The following is a 20,616-nucleotide window of genomic DNA, read 5'->3' as shown; positions in this document are numbered from 1 at the left end:
CCACTCGGCCGGCCCTGAAAAAACTTTTAAGTTTGATGTAGTCCCATATGTTCATTTTTTTCTTTTACTTCCCTTGCCCGTGGGGATGTATCAGTAAAAATATTGCTCAGGGTAATGTCTGCAAATTTAGATCCTATATTTTCTTCTAGGAGTTTTATGGTTTCAGGTCTTATATTTAAGTCTTTAATCAATTTTGAATTTGTTATTGTATATGGCATATAGAGGTGGTTCAGTTTCATTTTTTTGCATGTATCAGTCTAATTTCCCCAGCTTTATTTATGGAAGTCCTTTGTTTTTTTCCCACTGAATAAAATGAAGAAGAAAGATGTCTAATTTTGATGGCAGTTACACCAGCACAGTATCATGATGAAAAAATAAATAAAACTTGAAACCTTGAATGCACTGAATGAAAAAATGGGATCCATATTACTTTTGGACATTTTTCTATAGTGTCATAATTTTCCTTAATAGTTTTTTTCAGTTTGATTTAGATCTCAATAGTTTTTATTTGTATTTCCCACTGTCTGAATGACTCAGTGTAAAGATTTAGTAACTGCAATCAAATGGTATTTGTAAAGGAAATTAAGAATTGAATATAACAAATATAATCAATGTTTTGAAGAATATATAGGGTGTAAGATGGGTACTGGACTTATCAGGGGGATCACTTCATAGATTATATAAATGCCTAACCATGTTGTACACCTGAAACCAATATAAAATAATATTAAATGTCAACTATAGTTTGATATATATGTTTATACAAATATATATATTCCCACCCCACCCTACCCCCCTTCAGGATGTTAAGTACAGCATAGAGAATATAGTCAAAGGTACTGTAATAACAATGTATGGTGTCTGATGGGTAGTAGATTTGTTGGGGTTATCACTTTGTGAGAGGTAAAAGTGTCTAATCATTATGTTGTTTTGTACACCTGAAACTAATACAAAGAAATATATATATATATATTAAAATAATCAACTATAAATGAGAGCTCAGAGATCCAAATCATACAGAAACTTGACGTATCACAGAAATATCTCTGGTTTTATGAGGAATGGTTAAGCTAGTCTAAATAAATATGCTTTGTGCCTTTAGCTACACAGGTGAATAAATGGTTCCTATTTTACACTGTACCCCAAAACAAATTCCAGATAAATTAATAAAATAAATGTGAAAAGCAAAGTTTAAAACATTTAGGACACAATAATAAGAGTAACCAGCCAACTATTAGTGTTTAAAATATAAAAGTGTATTTCATATTACTTTAAAAAAAGATGAACAATCAAATTAAAAGCTGGGAATAAATATAGAAAGGTAGGCAACCTGAATGATATATATATATATATATATATATATATATATATATATATATGAAAATATAATTTAGTTATGAAATACAGTTCATTTTTATTTAAAGTTGTTTCCCAGGTTTAGCAGTTCTGCTAGCCTGAGGTCCACAGTTTAACAAGATCTGAAGAATATCATCATGCTCAGAAGGATGCCTGTAATTCTTGTTGGCAATTGATAAATTGGAAGCCTCGTAAAAAGTGAATCAAAGTCTTCTGAATTAAAGTCTTCTGCAGTCACACATTGGGAATACTGTTTGAGTATTAAAATGAATGAACCAAATTTAAATATAGCGACCTGAAAACATTCGGAAAAATCAATGTTAATTTTAAAATATTGCAAGAAAATATTTATACCAAAATAGCATGTTAAATTATAACACATCTTACCATCCTATATGTAGTTATGTGTATGTGATTATTTCCATAATATATAAACATGCAAATGAATGAACTATACCAAACTAAATATAATGGTTTCCTCAGCAATGGGAGGAAGGGATGTGGAATGAGTTGAGTAGGTTTTACATGTAACTCTCCGTGTAGTGAATAATGAAAAATAAAATAAAATTATTGTTTCATTATAACAACACTAGCATTTAAAAGAAAATCTAGGTGGTAAGTACATAAATCCCCAATTTATTACCTTCTGCATGTATGAAACATTTCATAATTAAAATAGTTTTAAAAATAGTTTTAGCGATACCAGTTTCTCAATAGAAAAATAGACATATCTTACCAATCTGCTTTATTTTTTAAATGTAATGGCACTTTCTTATACATTACCTAATTGTCATTTTGTTATCAACTGAGAGTCAAACCAAAACCATTCTTAAAATATAACTGTGGTAGTTACTTTTATGTATCACCTTAGTTATGTTACCCAGCTAATCAGTTAAACACTAATCTAAGTATTGCTGTAAGGTATTCTGTAGTTGTGGTTAACATCTAAAGTCACCTGATTTTAAGGAAAGGAGATTATCCCTAATAATATGGGTGGGCCTCATCCAGTAGGTAGAACAGCCTTTAGAGCAAAACTGAGGTTCCCATGAGGAAGAAGAAATTCTGTCTTAACACTACATGCATTAGCGTTTGCCTGAGAGTTTCTAGCCTCTGGGACTGTCCTAGCGACTTCAGACTTGCCAGCTCCCCCAATTATGTCAGCCAGTTCTTTGAAATAAATCTGTGTGTGTTTGTGTGTGTGTGTGTGCATGTGTCCTATTGTTCTGTTTCCCTGGAGAACCCTGACTGATAAAGTTATAAATAATGATTCCACATCAGTTAAGACCTATATAGATTCATAAGCATTGTATAACTTTATTTTAATATAGGTTATTTATTTTTTTTAGCTGAGCCATCCTGCCAATATATAGGTTGTTTTTAAACAATGTCATATGAGATGTGTATGTCCCTGTGCATGCATGCATACATGCATTTTTCTGTTTGTTGGGGGCCGTTTTTGCTGTGTTTTTTGTTTTTTGTTTTTTTTCATCTATAGCTTCTTCTGTGTAGGAAACAGTAGGTTACTGTCACAACATCCATCCCTCACTTCTCTGCAAACAAAATCACAGCTAGCTCAGGTTTATATCCTTAGAGAAAGCGACCCTCTGCCCAATTCAGGGGTAAATCTTATAAATCTGAGCCTCTTGTGATAATATTATTTCTTTTTCCAGTGATCTCTCAAGAGTTGAGCATATGACTAATTTCTGGGCAAGGATACATGATAGGTCTGCTGGAGCATCTACAGGGAAAGTAGAGGAGATACTCCCTTTTATCCCTGTGGATATTGTGCTGTCTAGATGAAATACCTGGAAGCATTGCAACCATTGGCCAACTATGCTGGAAGCTAGAATGAATTAAGCAAGCCTTTGGGAATATTTCCCATTTCGATACTTCTCTAAAGGTAATCTAAGCTAGATTTTTCTGTTACTTGTGGCCAAAGTTCCCCTAACTGGTATATATGTGTATCTCTTTATTTAGAAATTGTGACAAAATATGTAACTTACCAATTACCAAGTCCACTGCGTATCAACTGACAGGGTAATTTAAAACTTAAACATTAAATACAGAATATTATAGTATATTCAGCGAAACCTAATATCTTGGTAGAGACTCTTCAAAGACACAGTTTCAGTGAATTCAACTAATGACACTTAATTGCAGATTTTTTTTTTTGGCTGGTTTCAGTCAATTGAAGGTATTATTAATGTGGAGTACAAATGGATCTGAATTCAAAAAAGCATTCATTCCAATTCTATGCTCATAATACTAATAGAGTATAGACCAATCTTTGTTAACTACTGAAAATACCTCTCAACCATATCAGATTAATTGCATAGTGATAGAAATCTCTATGTGTAGAACAGAATATTGCCTGATCTGATTGCTCACCTTTGATTCTTTACCAAATTAGGAGAATTTATAGAAGAATTACCTGAGAGACTATGCTGCTAAATAACCATTCGTTTTCTTTTATATACTGCTTCAATTAGGAATGTTCACTGTTTTATATTTTTTATGAAAATGGAATAAAATATAGTCTGTACTCTATCTTACTATGGATATGAGTTAAATACTAAGATGACAAAACATGGCAACAGCAATAATAACAACCAAAACAGCTTTTAATCTCAATGCTTTATTTAAAGGTCTAGTACCTACACAGATATGTCTCTGGATTGTGCCTGTCTTAATTCACCTACTTATGGCGCATTTTTAGTTAACTATGTATTTTCAATAGTCAGTATGAAATGAGAGCTCTCTACTCTTTGTATTTCATTCTGAGTTGGTAAGAAATTCTGTACCTCACCCATGAGGTTTGCTGCTTTTTTTTTTTTAATGCGTTACTTAGATAATTAAAAAGTGGACTTAATTCAGTGTTATAACAACCACATAGGATTAAGTCCCTGGAAGTTGGAGTTCATGGTCAAAGCTTCCCTGCAGATGGGGCTACATCATATGAAATCAGGCTCTTTTACTGAGGAACAAATATTATTTGTTTCCAATACTGTCCCTTAGGCCAGCAGAATCCTATAATCTCCTGCCTGCTTGAGAGTCGGTGTGGGGAGGGATGGGTCAGTTTTATCCTCGTTCTCAGAATTTATAGGAGTTCAATGAAGGAAGTCGACTGGGGTTCTCACTACTCATTTTGTCTATTTTTAGCAAATTTTTTATAATGCTCCAGTCTCCACCCTCTGCTCTACCTCCCATCTTTGATAGAATAAGGGAGGCCGTTCCCTACCCCTGAGAGAGGCAGCCTAACTTCTTCTCTGCCTTTTGACACAAACTTCTAAGTGATCTTCCTGTGTTCACAGTCCCTATATGCAGGGCCTTCAGCAATGGTAGGGACCTCACATTCTAAGGATGTCTGAGGTTCTATGCTGTTAACTGTTATTTCTTGTTATTAGGACTCCTCTGTCTTTACCGTTCCACAGTCATTTAGACGTAGGTTCTTCAGTCTGGAATGTAAGCTGCCCTGTGTCTTTCATTTATCTAACTTCTAGTCAACAATTATCTAATATTCCGTTCTTATTATCTTTGTGGTTTTATAGCTTTTTGATTATTTCACTGTTATTTCAGTGAGGTGTCAGAAAGGTATAAAAATAAATGCAATGTGTCAATTTTTCATATTTAAATACAGAGACTGTATCAAATGACATTGTCATATATGCCAAGCACTTTCACATTTGCATTATGTGTTGTTCTGTGCTTTAGAATTATTATAGAAAAGAGAGATAAATGGTCTAGATGTATTTACAATTCATAGTGTTTGGCATTTCACAAGGTTAATTTTAGCTTTATTATATACTTACCAATAGGCGTAAAGTAAATTTTCTATTTTAACTATTAGAAATATTAAATGATATATAGTCACATTATAAACAATACAGCATAATTGATAATATTGGTATTGAATAAACATGATCAGAAGCCTAATAAGTGAATTTTACCATTTCTCAATAAATCAGTTTAACAACTTTTTTTTATCACACACAGGCAATATGTTTTTACATCAGCTGTGTTTTAAAAACAAATAAAATGCACCTGTAAAATTTAATGTCGTCTTCACTGATTTACTGAAGCTTGTTCTTTGCTGACACATCATAATGTCTGAAAATGGGAATATTCTGAAGTTAAGGAATATTAACAGGCTTTAATAATACCATAAATACACAATTTGATCAGAAGACCAAAAATTCTATGGACTAAAGAAAAATATGAGACATTGTTATCCCCTGCCTCCTACTCATTTTCAACCAAAGGAACCTGTAAGAAGAATTCTAAACAATGCTTCCTTTATTTCAAAAAAGAACTTCTGAATAGTCTTTTATGTCTGCTTCACACCCTAAGTATATCACAATTATTGGGCATTTTCAGAGCTTCTTAGCGTGGGTAGTTTGGGTATTATCGTATACAATATGATAGGCTTTATTAACTCTGTGTGTGCTAATACTGGGATATCTGGCAGGTGAAGAAATGAGAGTTTGTGACTCGGAGCTCCATAGGCTTTTCAATGACACGTGCAATAGGGCATTGTTCATCAGTTGTTATCATTCCATGATAATCAAGATTACTTACAGTTTCAAATATTTTTCGTAGATAGTTTTTATTTGGATGTTCATATTTAACCCACCAGTCACTTAGGCAGAGGAAAGAATGGTTCAAACACTATTTGTTATGATTTAATAATAACATGAAATGTGTTGACTGTGTTAAGCCATATTTGGGTTTTGTAAACTTTTGTTCCTAAGTCAATCAGATTGCTATGTTTTTGAAGGGGCTGTAGTTTATTAAGTTTTTATACAGAATTGGTTACGCTTTATTTCAAATATGTCTGATAAGAATGATCTGAAACTTATATTTTCTGTATAAAAATATTATATAAATAATATTTATATAAATAAATACTTATTAATAAATAAATTATAATATTAAAAATTATATTTTCTGTATAAAATGTATATACCTTTAAACCTGTAGCAGAACAATAGACAAGTCAGTGTCTTGTTTATGCCAAATAGCAATTTCCTGGCTGGACAGAAATAGCCACGCAGGCTTGTCTCTGAGAGTCATAGAGAGAGAACCATGAAGAGAAACTCTGGTAAGTTTATGTACAAAGGACACCTTGAGAGCTGTGGGTAGCTTTTGTGTCCCTTTCTTTCAGCGTATGTATTATCTTGCCCTCAGCTAAGTGATCTTGGTTACAAGTCCACCTTCCTTGGCCCCAGCTTGCAGAATATGAGACATAGGTTCAGAGGGGTTGAGAGAAGATTTTCCATGGGTCTCTCACATTTCTGCATGCTTTGTGAGCTGAAGAACTGACTGTGTCCTGGAATATCTTTTTAAAAATTTATGTATAGTAAGCATTCTTGGAAGACAAAAATATCATCATCCTTTGGAGCAAAAGGCAGGTTTGCTTACATCCTTAGAAGCTAACCACATTTTCACCCTCTCAATAGTTTGCTTGATATTCTCTGGAGCAAAAGACAGACATGCTTGCTATCTATAGTAATCCATGGTATGGATGGATATAAAATGGTTACATTTTCGAGGGGAATAGTGGTTGAGAAAACAGTAACAGAAAATGCTGGTCTTCTGACTACTGCTATAGCTATGAGTATCAAATCATTCTTTGTCTCTGATCTACATGTCCTATATATTTTGCTAGTGTACATTAAACTATCATAAATTAACTTGATAGCTTGTAAGTCAGGTAAAATCTCATACTGCACAGTTCTAGACAGAAGGAAACTTCATTTTTCTTTGCTTCAAATTCCCTTACTCACCTTTCTCCAATTTCTTATAAGACTTGGCTATTTTACTCTTGCTTTTACTTGCTACTTTACTCTTGAAAATAATTGAAAGAGGTCTTGTTTAATGTATTTTAAGGGAGTGTTTATTATCTGAAAATAAATAATCTCTTGACTTAAGATAATATTAACTTTTGGAAAGATAGTTTTAGTCAATGAAGTTAAAACTATGTTCATAAAACATTGTTTCACCAAAAAAAATGCATTTGAATCTTCAAGTTATTGACAGCTCAGATTTCATCTTTTTTGTATTTTTTTCTCTGACCTTAAAACCACTTGGTGTCAAAAGTACATTACCAGGCTGGCTGAGTGGCGCGTTGGTTAAGAGCTGGCTTGGGATGCCAGAGGGTCCCGGTTCGGATCCCACATATGAGGGCCAGTGACACTGCCCTTTACAGCTAAGATGCTGAACAACAGCTCCCTCTGGAGCTGGACTGCCATGAGTTGCCGGCAACGGCAGGTGGGTTGCCATGGGCTACTGTGTGTAGCCAGCAGCCAGTGTGAGTGGCCATCAGCCGCTGTGAACAGCCATCCAGAAGCTGACAACTGATCTGCCTTGCCTGGGAAGAGTGCAATGATGGTGCCAACTTGGGCCAGTGAAACAATGTCCTCCACAACTAGACTGAAGAACAAAAGGATAGCAAAAACAAAAAGAACAAAAAGACAACCAAAGGATGTCTGTTACCCTTCCCCAATTCCCCAATTAAAAAAAAAAAAAGTACATTACCACGCAATGCTATTAATAGCATTCACACTTTCTCAGTAGGAGTAATTGAGTATTAGGAACTATAGGTCAATCCCATTTCAATATGGTTTTTGTCAGCGCTACAGATCTAGTCAAATTCTAGCCAGGCCTCTCACTGGAATTCTATTTCAGCTTTATACATCCTAAAGGGACATTAATGTCAATAGGAAATGTTCTTCTCTATGTTTCTAATAGAATTAAAGGCATTGAAAAATCTGCTATGAATGCAAGTGACACTAATTTGATTGCTAATCCTAATATGTGCTTTGGTGCATATTCATGTTTATTACTTGCATTTAATGACTGCAGATGGGTGGAAATGTTGCATAAGCCAGTGCCTTCCTCTCTTGGGAGCTAGTATAAAACTCTGATATTTGGGGTAATATCCACCAAATAATGTTGACTTATATTCTAGGTTAAATATATGTTATAAATTGTGATATGTTTATTTTATGTGATAATAAAGTTTCAAGCTTGGGAAAATCATGTAAAATAACCCTGTATCATAGAAGCCAGTCTTACTCTTTTAAGAAACTACAATGTTTCCATCCATTGTGCAGGCAATTTTTAAGAAGTATATGCCTGTGTTTATACAGGGAAGTAGACATCATAGTGCCATCAATATTGCCATATGTGCTTTTCAAAATAGTAAAAATAATATTTTCTTAATATTTATTCATCAGTTAGCTTATTGATTTGTGGGCAAATAATACACTACAAAATTTTTTGGTTTTTTTTTTAGTCTTTACACCATCTGTTTTTGTCAAATTTTAGAACAATAAATTTCTTTGTAGGATTATAGTCAGTGCTGTATTATTTCTATATTTTAGAGTTAAAGAAATTAAGGCATAGAAAATGATGGGTTCTCAGTTCATAAGGTCACTTAACAGGGGATGTAATATTAGAATTCTGATTCAGAGTATTCTATCAATGCATCAGAATTACTTTACCAGTTTATATATATTCATATTTACAGCACACACACATGCGCACGTATACACATGCACTTCTCAGGCCCATTCCAGGAATTTTGATAATCGCAGGCATAGAATTAGCATCAGGTGATTCTGATGCATGGCTAGCGTTGGAAACACTGCTCTACATAACATTGCCTCTTTCAAGAGAAGAACATGTTCACCAACCAAATTGCAGGAGAAGAAAGAGTACTTCATCCAACAGTGAATGCCATGGAGAAGTTTTTCCAATGAGGTGTGCTCTTTGTGGACACTCTTCTTTGTGGGCAATCTGGATACACTGAAGAGTTTTCTAAGAATCTAGGCACATTGTATCAGGCTTATATTGATCTGTCTCATTCAACAATTATTTTTGGGGGCATATATTTTCAGGCAGAACTATGATGCTGAGTAAAGATAGACTCAATATCTCATAGGAGGATATTTAAAAATAATTATACTAATAAATATTTAATTATAAGAGAGATATTCTGAAGGATAGACGAGAGTATAAGGCAAAAAAAGTGGCCAGGTGTTTAGAGTGTGGCAACATTTCCTGAGAATATGTTGATTTTCTAAGGTCTGAAGGGTAAGCAGGAGAGTAGACAAAGTTTTTTGAGAAAGTTCCTATGAAGGAACTATTGTTGTCTCACTGGAGGAACAAGAGTAAGTCAAGATGGAAAGAGTGTGATTGTTATGGATAAAGATGGAAGAGCCCCAATTGGATAAATACCCAGGGAAATGAGATTGAGAGTGACAACAGCAAAGAATAAGTTATTCTTAATAGTAACCCTTTATCAGATATGTCATTTGCAAATATCTTCTCCCATTCAGTAGATGACTTTTTTGTTTCATTAATGACTTCCTTTATGATGCAAAACGTTTTTAGTTTGATATAGTTCATTTGTTTATGTTTGCTTTTGTTGTCTTTGTCCTACAAGATATATTCAGAGACCAATGTTAAAGGGTTTATGCCTATGTCTTTTGTTTGTTTATTTGTTTTGTTTTTTAAGCAGTTTTATGGTTTCAGGTCTACATTTAAGTCTTTAACCCATTTTGAGTTTATTTTTGTATAAGGTGTAAGGAAGTGGTGTTGTTTCATTTTTTTGTATATGTCTGTCCAGTTTTCCCAACACTATTTATTAAAGAAACTGTCTTTACTCCATTGTATACTCTTGCCTTCTTTGTCGCAGATTAATTAACCCCATAGATGTAAGTTTATTTCTGGGCTATCTAGTCTATTCCATTTAACTTTGTGTCTGTTTTTATGCCAGTACCATTCTGTTTTGATTACCCTAGGCTTATAGTATAGTTTGATATCAGGTAGTGCAATAAGAGGTTAATATCCAAAATATATAAAGAACTCATACAGCTCAACATCAAAAAAGCATTAAAATGGGCAAAGGACATGAATACACATTTCTCCAAAGAGGACTTACAGATGGCCAACAGACACATGAAAAGATGCTCAGAATCACTAATCACCAGGAAGATGTAAATCAAAGCCACAATGAGATACCACCTCACACGTTAGAATGGATATTATCATTAAATCAATAAACAAATGGTGGTGAGGATGCAGAGAAAAAGGAACCCTCGTACACTGCTTTGGGTTTGTGAATTGGTGTAAACATTATGGAAAACAGTATGGAGGTTCCTCAAAAAATTAAAAATAGAATTGCCATATGATCCAGCAATTCCACTCCTGGGTATTTATCTAAAGAAATCCAAAACACTAATTCAAAAAGATATATGTACCCTATGCTCATTTCAACATTATTTACAATAGCCAAGATATGGAAGCAACCTAAGTGTTCATCAATAGATGAATGGATAAAGAAGTTGTGGTATATACATACAATTGAATATTATTCAACCATAAAAAAAGGATGAAATCTTGCTATTTGCAACAACATGGACAGAACTAGTGGATATTATGCCAAGTGAAATTAGCCAAACAGAGAGAGACAAACACTGTATGATTTCACTTATATGTGGAATCTACAAAACAAACTAAATGAGCAAACAAAACACAAATAAATTCATAGATAAAGAGAACAAACTTATGGTTGCTAGATGGAAGGGGGGTTGGGGATGATGGTGAAAAGATGAAAGGGATTAAGAAGTACACATTGCCAGTTATAAAAAATAGTCACAGGGATGTAAAGTGCAGTATAGAGAATATAGTCATTAATATTGTAATAACTATTTATGATGCTGGATGGGTATTAGACTTATTGGGGTGATCACCACATAAGGTATATAAATGCCTAATCATTATGTTATAGACTTGAAAGTAATTTAATACTGTATGCCAATTTTAATTGAAAAATAAAATTTAAAAAATATTACTAAAAAACAAAAAGAAAAAAAAAGAAAAGAACATGATAAAACCATTTATTTATTTAGAGTGTGCATATTGAGACCTGAGTATATTTCAGGTTATTTGCTCAATATCCTGGAATATGAAATAATTAAAATATCTCATCATCTAATTCAGAAGATCATACATGTATTTGAAATAAATTTGTGAATGACTATTTTAAATTTGTGTTTGATTATTTGATAAAATAGTAAATGGCTTTCAAAGAATATTAAACAATATGGCAGTATATAAAAGGCACAGAGCTTTAGTGCACAAACTTTTTCTGGGTTGCCAGAAAAAGTAGCCTTTTGTCCTTAAGCATTCAGCAACTTTGTGTAGCATATGCTAGTGAGGAAACGACAAGTACTGTTTAAATAAGTTGGGGGATTTGCTTACATGGAGGGTGACAAAGAAGGCTTTTATTGAACGTAAATTTCCAGACACTTGTATTGTTAACAATACAGCCATAGTTTACTGAGTCCCATTATCATTGCAAGTTTGTAAACATCACTTGCCATCCTTCTAATAATTCAAGATATTATTTCATGTTCAAGTACGGCTGACACTTTATTGTTGATTAGTTAATGTCAAATATTTCTTCAATTATCTCTAACGATACATACACCCCAGTGAGATGACAAACTGGAAAAAAAGTGTTTACATTTCTGTTTCCACCTATTTTGCACATAGTTAAAATTAATGGCAGATTTGTGCTGCTGAAAATTGGAAATGTAAATAAAATTCTTCAACTGGATTTGTGTTCTTCCAAGTGTTAAAGTATGTACGTTATGATGGGATTTTCACATTTGTAGGGCTTATTCCCTGGACAATTTACCAAAGGTCAAGATTATACTTTTGCCAATAAAAACAATAAAACTATATTTCATGTAGCTTGTGGACTCCTACTCCATTCTTTATAGACATGATCTTCATAATTCTTTCTGTAGAAAGGTATTATAAATCAAGTTGTGCAATTTTTATTCTTTCTCCTTCACTAAGCATTTTTACTCTCTGTCTTTTATCATGAGAAATCCATTTTTTTAACAATTGTCATAGTTATTATTCGAGAATCCATTGAATTATCTGGTCACCTAGTTTCCTAAAAGAATTTAATAAAAAAACACACTTTTCATTTTTCCACTGTAGATCAAAGGATCTTTACACCAGAGGGAGAAACATGTTACGTTAACCGATCACAAGTGTGGTAGAAAACACAGAACCTCAAAAATATGGTTCTGGGGGAAAATAATTTTGAAATCTTACATTAGGAGCAAATTTTTTATATACCCCTTCATCTTAACAGAATGTGTGCTTCTCTCCTTCCCCCAAGAGGAAATCAAAAGTCGGAGACCCACTAAGGATTTTAACTTGCACCTTGTATCTGGGGAAGTATTCTCCAAAACTTCACTTTCCATGCAATTTGAACTTGGCATTGAATGTCCTTTGTGGAATGCAGGTTTCTTTATGCAGCCTTAAAAATTCAGTCTTAATCAGTAACATGACTTTTTAGGTGTGTTCTATCTAAGATATTAACATATTACCAAATATGAATAGAATTTTAATTACTATCTAAAGCATGACATAATTAGATGCTGATTTTTTTCTGTAATTTACCATCTTTCTGCTTTTTCTTCTTTGTTAGGTGAATACATACTACCTGTGAATTAAATACACTTTATAACATGCTGATTCATTTTCCAGGGTTAAAAATGAATGCTCAATGATCGCCATGGCAGTTAATATAGATATTGACCTGATCAAATGCAGAGATCTGTGTGTGCCATTAAATGACCACTGATTTAGCCCTCCTGCCGAGGTTTTGCTCCTGGTACCTGATTAAGCATAGTCCAATGCCTGTTTTTATCTCTACTTATTTTGATTTCCTCTTTGGATCTCTTCACTGGCACTGTATTCATGACTCCCTGCTGTTTACATGCTTTCTAGCATTTATTGTCTTGGTGTTCTTCTCAGTATAGCACCACAGTTCAACGGCATGATGTACTTCCCTAGAGAAGAATAATCCATGCCTTCATCATCACTTGACCATCCTGAACATGGTTTCTATCATGTTTTGCTATAATAGTGACAAAAGCAATCACCAAGGACACTAGGATTTTTCAAGTTGGTATAAAGTGCTAATAAAATGTACCATATGCTTCTGTGAGCCATAGTTTATTCCTAAAATCTATTCAAGGCACTAAAGTTTTAGTTTGGATGATGATGTCATTTAACAGAATAGTTTTCTGGAGAAATCAGTGGAACAGAGTCCTTATTTTTAGGTTGTTCAAATCCATATGTGCACTCCTCTAACTAGAGCATTTATTAAAACAAATAAATTTTGATTCATAAGGATCAGGCTAAATTTATATGTTTCTTAACTATATCTGAAGAATTTAGGATCTTTGGGTATAAATGATAGCATATTATGCTAATGTATTAATATTGTTTTTATTAAAAATAAAAAATGAATAGACAGATTGTTTCTTTCTATATCCACCAAATGTATGTATTAAATATTCTCTGTATAATGTAACTCTGTGCCATTTATGGAGTTTCTATTTTTTTGTGATTTCTGGTATTACTATATTTTATGATTAGTGTCTATATCCTCTTTCAGAAGTCTCAACAATTAAAACTTAGTATAATTTAAAGTCACGGAGTATGATATCACAGGCTTTGTCCTTGTTCTTTTTTTCTCAGGATTGCTTTGACTATTCAGGGTTTTTTGTGATTCCATACCAGTCTGATGATTTCTTGTTCTCTTTCTTTAAAAAATGCCATTGGGGGATTGCATTAAATCTGTATATTGCTTTGGGTAATATGGCCATTTTAACTATGTTCATTCTTGCAGTTCATGAACACAAATATCTTTCCATTTCTTTTTCTTCTTCAATTTCTTTTAATAATGTCTTGTAGTTTTCAGTGTATAAGTCCTTCATACTCTTCGTTAAGTTTATTCCTAGGTATTTTATTCTTTTAGCTACAATTACTAAGGTAATTAATTGTTGGGTTTTTGTGTGTGTGTGTGTGTGTGTGTGTGTTTGTTTCATTTCCTTTTCTGAAATTTCATTATTAGTATATAAGAATGCATGGATTTTTGTACATTGGTTTTGTATCCTGCAACTTTACTGTATTTGTTTGTTGTTTCTAATAGTTTTTTGGTGGAAGTTTTAGTGTTTTTCTATATAAAGAACCACGTCGTCTGCAAAAAGTGACAATTTAATTCCTTCATCCCCAGTTTGGATGCCTTTTATTTCTATCTCTTGCCTGATTGCTCTGGCTACAACTTCCAATGCTCTCTTGAATAACAGTGGTGATAGGGCGCATCCCTGTCGTGTTCCTGATCTTAGAGGAAAAGCTTTCAGTTTTTCACCATTAAGTGTGATAGTAGCTGAGGGCTTGTCATATATGGCATTTATTATATTTAGGTACTTTCATTCCATAGCCATTTTATTAAGTGTTTTAATCATAAATGGATGTTTTATTTTGCCAAATGCTTTTTCTGCATCTATTAATATGATCATATAATTTTTATTCTTTATTTCATTTATGTGGTGTAGAACAATCATTGATTTACATATGTTGAACCATCTTTGAAGCCCTGTAATAAACTTCAGTCGATCGTGATGTATAATCTTTTTAATGTGTTGTTGTATTCAGTTTGCTAGTATTTTGTTTAGGATTTCTGCCTCTGTATTTATCATAGATATTCGTCGGCTGTTTTCTTTTTTTGTGTGTTACTCTTACCGGGTTTTGGTACCAGGGTAATGAATGTTGCCTCATATAATGAGTCAGGAATTATTGTTTCTTCTTCAATTTTTTGAAAGAGTTTAAGTAAGACAGGTATTAAATCATTGTTGAATAGTTGGTAGAATTCACTATTGAAGCCTTCTGGTCCTGGAATTTTGCTTTTGGGATGGTTTTAGAGATTTCAATTTCATCTATTTAGATTTTCCAGTTCTTCATTATTCACTCTAGGAAGGTTATATATATATTTCTAACAAGTTGTCCATTTCTTCTAGGTTATTGAATTTGATGGGATATAGTCTTGCATAGCATTCTTGTATGATCCTTTGTAGAAAAACAATAATAAGAAATCTCAACAATTAAAAGAAAGTTACCATAAATATAAAATTATTGTTTAATACTTACTTAATTTTAGTCTCTTACAAGAAAATCTTTTATACATTCATAATATGAGAAAAATGGGGAAATATGCATTTGAATTCTACAACATGCAAACCAAAATTATTTTTAGACTTTAATAAAAAAATAATAAGTATTTACTTGAGCAAAATGAGCTGCAGCCCGGGACACACAGATACAGGTAACAATCTAAATTGTGTTCCACCGACAAAACAGGGAGACTGCCTGTATCGTGCAAGTTCCTGTCAATGTTCCAAGTTAGTTCCATTTTATGTAAATGAGGAATCCAAATTATGCAGCTCTGATTGGTCAGTATAGATGCCAATGAGGATATAATTTGTGTAATTCTGAGTGGACAGGGTAGGTTTCAGTTTGTTGGAGGAAAGACTAAACTAGGTTTTCTCTGCACTGCTTGACTCAGCTGTCATAAATAAGCAGGACTAAGGGTGGGAAGCTGAGTTCAGGTTGAAGTTCTTCCTGGGGTAGAGAGTACACAAAGAGCCCCAGTCAGGGTTCTCCAGAGAATTGAATCAATAAGATATACAGAGGATGCCAAAAAATGTATACACATTTTAAGAAAGGAAAAACTGTATTAAAATTGTAATAATATACCAGGGATGCCAAAAACTGTAGACAAATGGACACTTTGGTCAACATCTCAAGCAGTAGTTTGCCGTAATCAGAAGTCTCTGGATGCTGATGGTAACCACTTTGAGCACCTCTTGTAATTGCAGAAGTCAAACTTGTATTCATCTTTTTGTTATTGGTATATATTGAGTATTACAATTTTAATAGTTTTTCCCTTTCTTAAAATGTGTGTAAATTTTTTGGCACCCTCTGTATATTAAACATATTTATATATTATGTATATATATGTGTGTGTATAATATATATTACATATATATGTATATTTAGTTAAATAAAGTCTCATTGCCTATGGGCCTCAATGACATTATTACTATCAAAAAATCATGCATTTTTTTAATATTTATTTTAGGATTTATCCCATGAGTCTTCCCCATTATATATCACTGACCATTAATAATTTATAACTAACCACCAAAGATATGTTTAATGCCAAAAGATTAGAAAGACTGAAAAACAACAGAGGCATATAATATATACATAAAAATGGGAGTCTAATTTTATGAGTTGTCATAATATAGGCTTTTATTTTAGTTGTACATTTCTTATTTCAGGCAAACACTGAGTTGCTCAAGATTAATGTACAAGGTTAAAAATTGGTCTACATCACCTTGAGTTTGAGTTAAGAGATTAATATTTTAAAACAGCATTCCCATAGATAGAAATTCCCAGGTCACATTTTAACAATTCTCATCTGCATGGGGTAACTACTTTTCACATTGCATGCTAATTTCATACTTGGGACATTCTTTTGTAATATCAGATGTGAACATGACTGTTATGTCTCCTAGAATAAAAATAGGAGTTGTCCTTTATTACTGCTACAGAAGAACTTTGATAATTAATTAGATCTTATATTTTACTCTATTATTATTATATTTGATTTTTTAATATATCACTTTCTTTTCACAGATTTTACCAGTAATTGAATACTAGGGCTAAGCCACATAAGGTTAACCATAGGTAAACAGATAGTGAGAAAGACAGAGACACAGAAAGATAAATGGGAATGGTACAAATGATGGTTATTCCCATCTTTGGGAAGATTAGATGCCTGCAAATGTAAGCAAAAGCCCAGCCACCTGTCACTGAGCAAAACTCTGAAAAATTTGTTAATCAAAATATACATGACCTAGGCTAAGATGCTAAGTATCATTGTAAACTATGTGCATTGCATTGTGGCCAGTGATGAGAAAGGGTTTTATTTCTCAATATTTACAACCTATAAACCCTATTCAATTTTTTTGTGGAAATATTTTCTTACTTCTTTTGATAAACCAATTACAAGACTGGAATAAACTTCATCTCATTTCAGAAGAACCACTGTAAAAAAGTGACATTCAACATTCAATGCGGAATGGGGTGTGTGATCCTGAATATTCCTTACATTGGGAAACGTACTGATGTTGGATTGTTATTCCCTTTACTATGTCCCAAGTAGATACAAGGACAAGGATACATCTCTGTTGGTAGCAGGTAAAGTCCCAACTATACATATGGACATTTGCATTGTCAATCAATCTGGGAAATAGCAGATCTTATATAATTCGGGCAGCAAAGTGTCATAGGCAGTGTAAGTTTCAAATCTAGTATCACCAACATAATAATGCTCAAAAATGTTGTGATCTCATCTTCACACTATAATGTATATTAATTGAGAAGAATTGTCACTAACATCACCATTATTTTATCATCATTATTATCATTCTAAACATTCTGTTGCAAGAAATCTCAGGAGCGGAGATGGGAACTACATTTTTAATGTATATGTGGAGCTATTTATGTTCCTTAAAGCAGTTTAACCCCTGTTTAACTTAATGCCCATCTTCCAAGTTCCTGTTTCTATAGCTACCCAATGTGGACTGGGAAAATCAATGGCTGGGATGGCTCTGCCGCAGGTGGTAAATGATCAGATCGCTTTTAAGAAATATTTTAATAAGTTGAGGGACCTGTGTTTTTCTCCCTTTGCTCCTGAATTCTGGAGAGTAAATACATGAACCACTTCAGTGAGAGGCTGGGTATAATTGTCCTCAGTCCTGTAAAGGAGGGGAGGAACTATGTGAGCGATGCAGCAAGAAGAGATGTGTCCATGGCACAATACAGAAGGCACATCCAGTTGTAGTTTCATGTTAATGTCTGCATTGTACCTCCGTCTTGTAATCTTGTCAAGAAATTCTTAGAGAAAGACTGATATTATTGGGTTGTCGGAAAAGTCATGACGTATTTTTTCTCTGTTTTTCATTGCAAAAATGCATCATGACTTTTCCAACAACCCAATAGCTTGGCTTTGGGAAACTTAGTCTTGGATTTGGACAGAGTAGTAAATGGAAAGTCAAAGCTTGAAACCCAGCTACCAATAAAAGTCCATAGCTGAGCAAAATGACTAATAAGAGATTAAGCAACAGTGCTACTGTAAGGATAGGATAAATGGGAACTTTGTTGGGATTGTTGTTTAGTTCAGGAGAAAGGTAAGAAAAGGAAATTGTAATGAGAATGAATGAAAATCAGAAGAATGGAGGAAGGCAAAGAAAGATGATGTTATTTTTGCAAACAATTACCCTAAATGATGATAACAATTTTTAACAATTTTAAAGTTTATGTACATGCTAGTATTTAGATGTCTGTACAGTTTATATGTACTTTTAAATACTCATCCTATTTTATCTTCACAGAACCATCAGAAGATAAATTTGGCAAGAGTTGCCAATTAATTTTTTTAATGAGAAAATAGAAACCTAAATGATTTCCCCTGCCTTGGTTTCCAGTCATAAAACATCTTACATTTCCTAACTAGCTATAACTTAATAAAGAAAAAGTACTAGGAGTTATACCCCATATTAAGAATTGCACAGCTAAAACCTTGTGAAGTTACTGTTTTCACATTTATTTGATCAAAAGACTGAGACATAACATCTGTAAAGTAAATATTATAGAGGGAAAGATCATAAGTTGAATAACAATAAAAGTTTGATCTTTAAGTCTATGGAGAACAACTATAATATCTTGAAAAAGTAAATGGTTGTAAGATATTCAATATTGACTTTAATAAAACTAAATGTGATATGAGTTTGCAGCATCAAAGTACCTGTATCCAAGTTAGTAATGAACTTCTTTTAGCCTCAGAACTGTTCTTTTACTTGTTTGTTACATCCATTATTTTCCATTTAGCCTTCTTATTATTGGGTAATAAATGATATGGATGTGAACATAAAATTGTAGGCTATAGGTTGCACAAGATATTATGTGAACCTAGATGAAATTTCATATACTACTAAGATAATCCTATACTACCCTTTCTTTCCCTCTAATGCCACAAATGATTTCAATGAAAATGGCTCATAGTAGCCAAGAAGAACTAGATATTGAACTTTATAAAAGTACAAGCAAATCTCACTGACAGGCAGTTCATCATGCTTCTACATTAATGTATTAATTTCAATTTCAATCTTCCTGTAAAACAAAAAGGACGAAATTTAGATTATGGAATAATGGCTTTGCTGAAGTGACATAAATTATAGCTGAAGGTCTTAAATTATACGCTAAAGGCTACTTCCTACTCCTTTATACCGGGTATTTCTTTCCAGCAGAGCCTGGATTTCTTTTTAAAATAACCTAGATTTTTATTAAACCAGGCTCTCTACTTTCCATTAGGACGGCAGTAATGTTCTGAGAAAAAGATTATCAGAGGTAATCTTTGCATTATTTTGCAACACTTGATAGGATATATCACTGGACATATCCTTGAAGACCCTTTCATGCTGATGTCACTACTATCTTTTAATCTGAAAGCTGCAAAAGCCCTACTTTGGCAATTAAGGACAAAGTCAGGTCATAGTCAAAATTATGAATTTGACAAATGAAATATTTGGTTTCTTCTATCTTTTCTCATTTCCTCTTTCAGGTTATATTTCATATATTTTATCTACATTTTGTTCAGAATTAGTTTAACACCACTTGATGTTTTGTTGAGTATAAATGATATCCTAAAACCTACTTTAGTTGCAAGAGTTACAGCTCTGAATATCACAATGTGGTTTTCTTTGGCTTGAAAGTTGGGTTAGGGAATAGAAGTTGCCTGGAAGGAAGTAACAGCAGAGCTGGAAGGTACAGAGTTGGAGGATGCAGCATTGGGGATAACATGAATATTTTAGGTATTGCAGAAATCTCATTTTAATAAAAATAACATTTTCTAAAATTTCAGCTTTAAAGTTATGAAAATAATGTATAAACATTAAAATATTGAAGAGTGCAAAATAATTTAGGATGAAAAATAATTCTCCCTTAGAATACAAGCCATCAGTCCTATGCAGCAAAGGCAGAAATCATCAACTGCTTATTTTATATAATTTTTGTCCATTTCAAAGCCTCTCCAGGCAAATGGGTATGTCTACATATATGAAGCAAAGGGTCCTGTGTCATTTTACATTTATATTCTTTGCAGATTTTGTATATCAATATGTACAAATTTAGCTCATTCTTTTAAACAAGATAATGTTTCTGTTAGTGACATTTATTAAATTTTCCTCAAAATTGTTTTCACTTGTATAAAAAAATGTTGTAATTAATATCAGTGAATATATAAAAGAGCAGACCTATTCC

At 33.0% G+C, this 20,616-nt stretch overlaps 1 long non-coding RNA gene across 1 annotated transcript in view; it reads left to right on the top strand.

Annotated features, from left to right (window-relative positions):
• Positions 1-6,421: 6,421 nt before the first annotated feature.
• Positions 6,422-20,616, top strand: part of LOC109388434 (uncharacterized) — a 28,820-nt gene continuing 14,625 nt past the window's right edge. Inside the window, exon 1 of the long non-coding RNA XR_002125216.1 lies at positions 6,422-6,454. This is a non-coding gene — a long non-coding RNA (uncharacterized LOC109388434). The remainder of the gene's footprint in view (positions 6,455-20,616) is intronic.

The sequence above is a fragment of the Hipposideros armiger genome, unplaced genomic scaffold (assembly GCF_001890085.2).
Source record: "Hipposideros armiger isolate ML-2016 unplaced genomic scaffold, ASM189008v1 scaffold_196, whole genome shotgun sequence".
Taxonomy (NCBI): Eukaryota; Metazoa; Chordata; class Mammalia; order Chiroptera; family Hipposideridae; genus Hipposideros; species Hipposideros armiger.
Note: the sequence above shows the minus strand (reverse complement) of the source record. Positions and strands in the feature narration are given on the sequence as shown.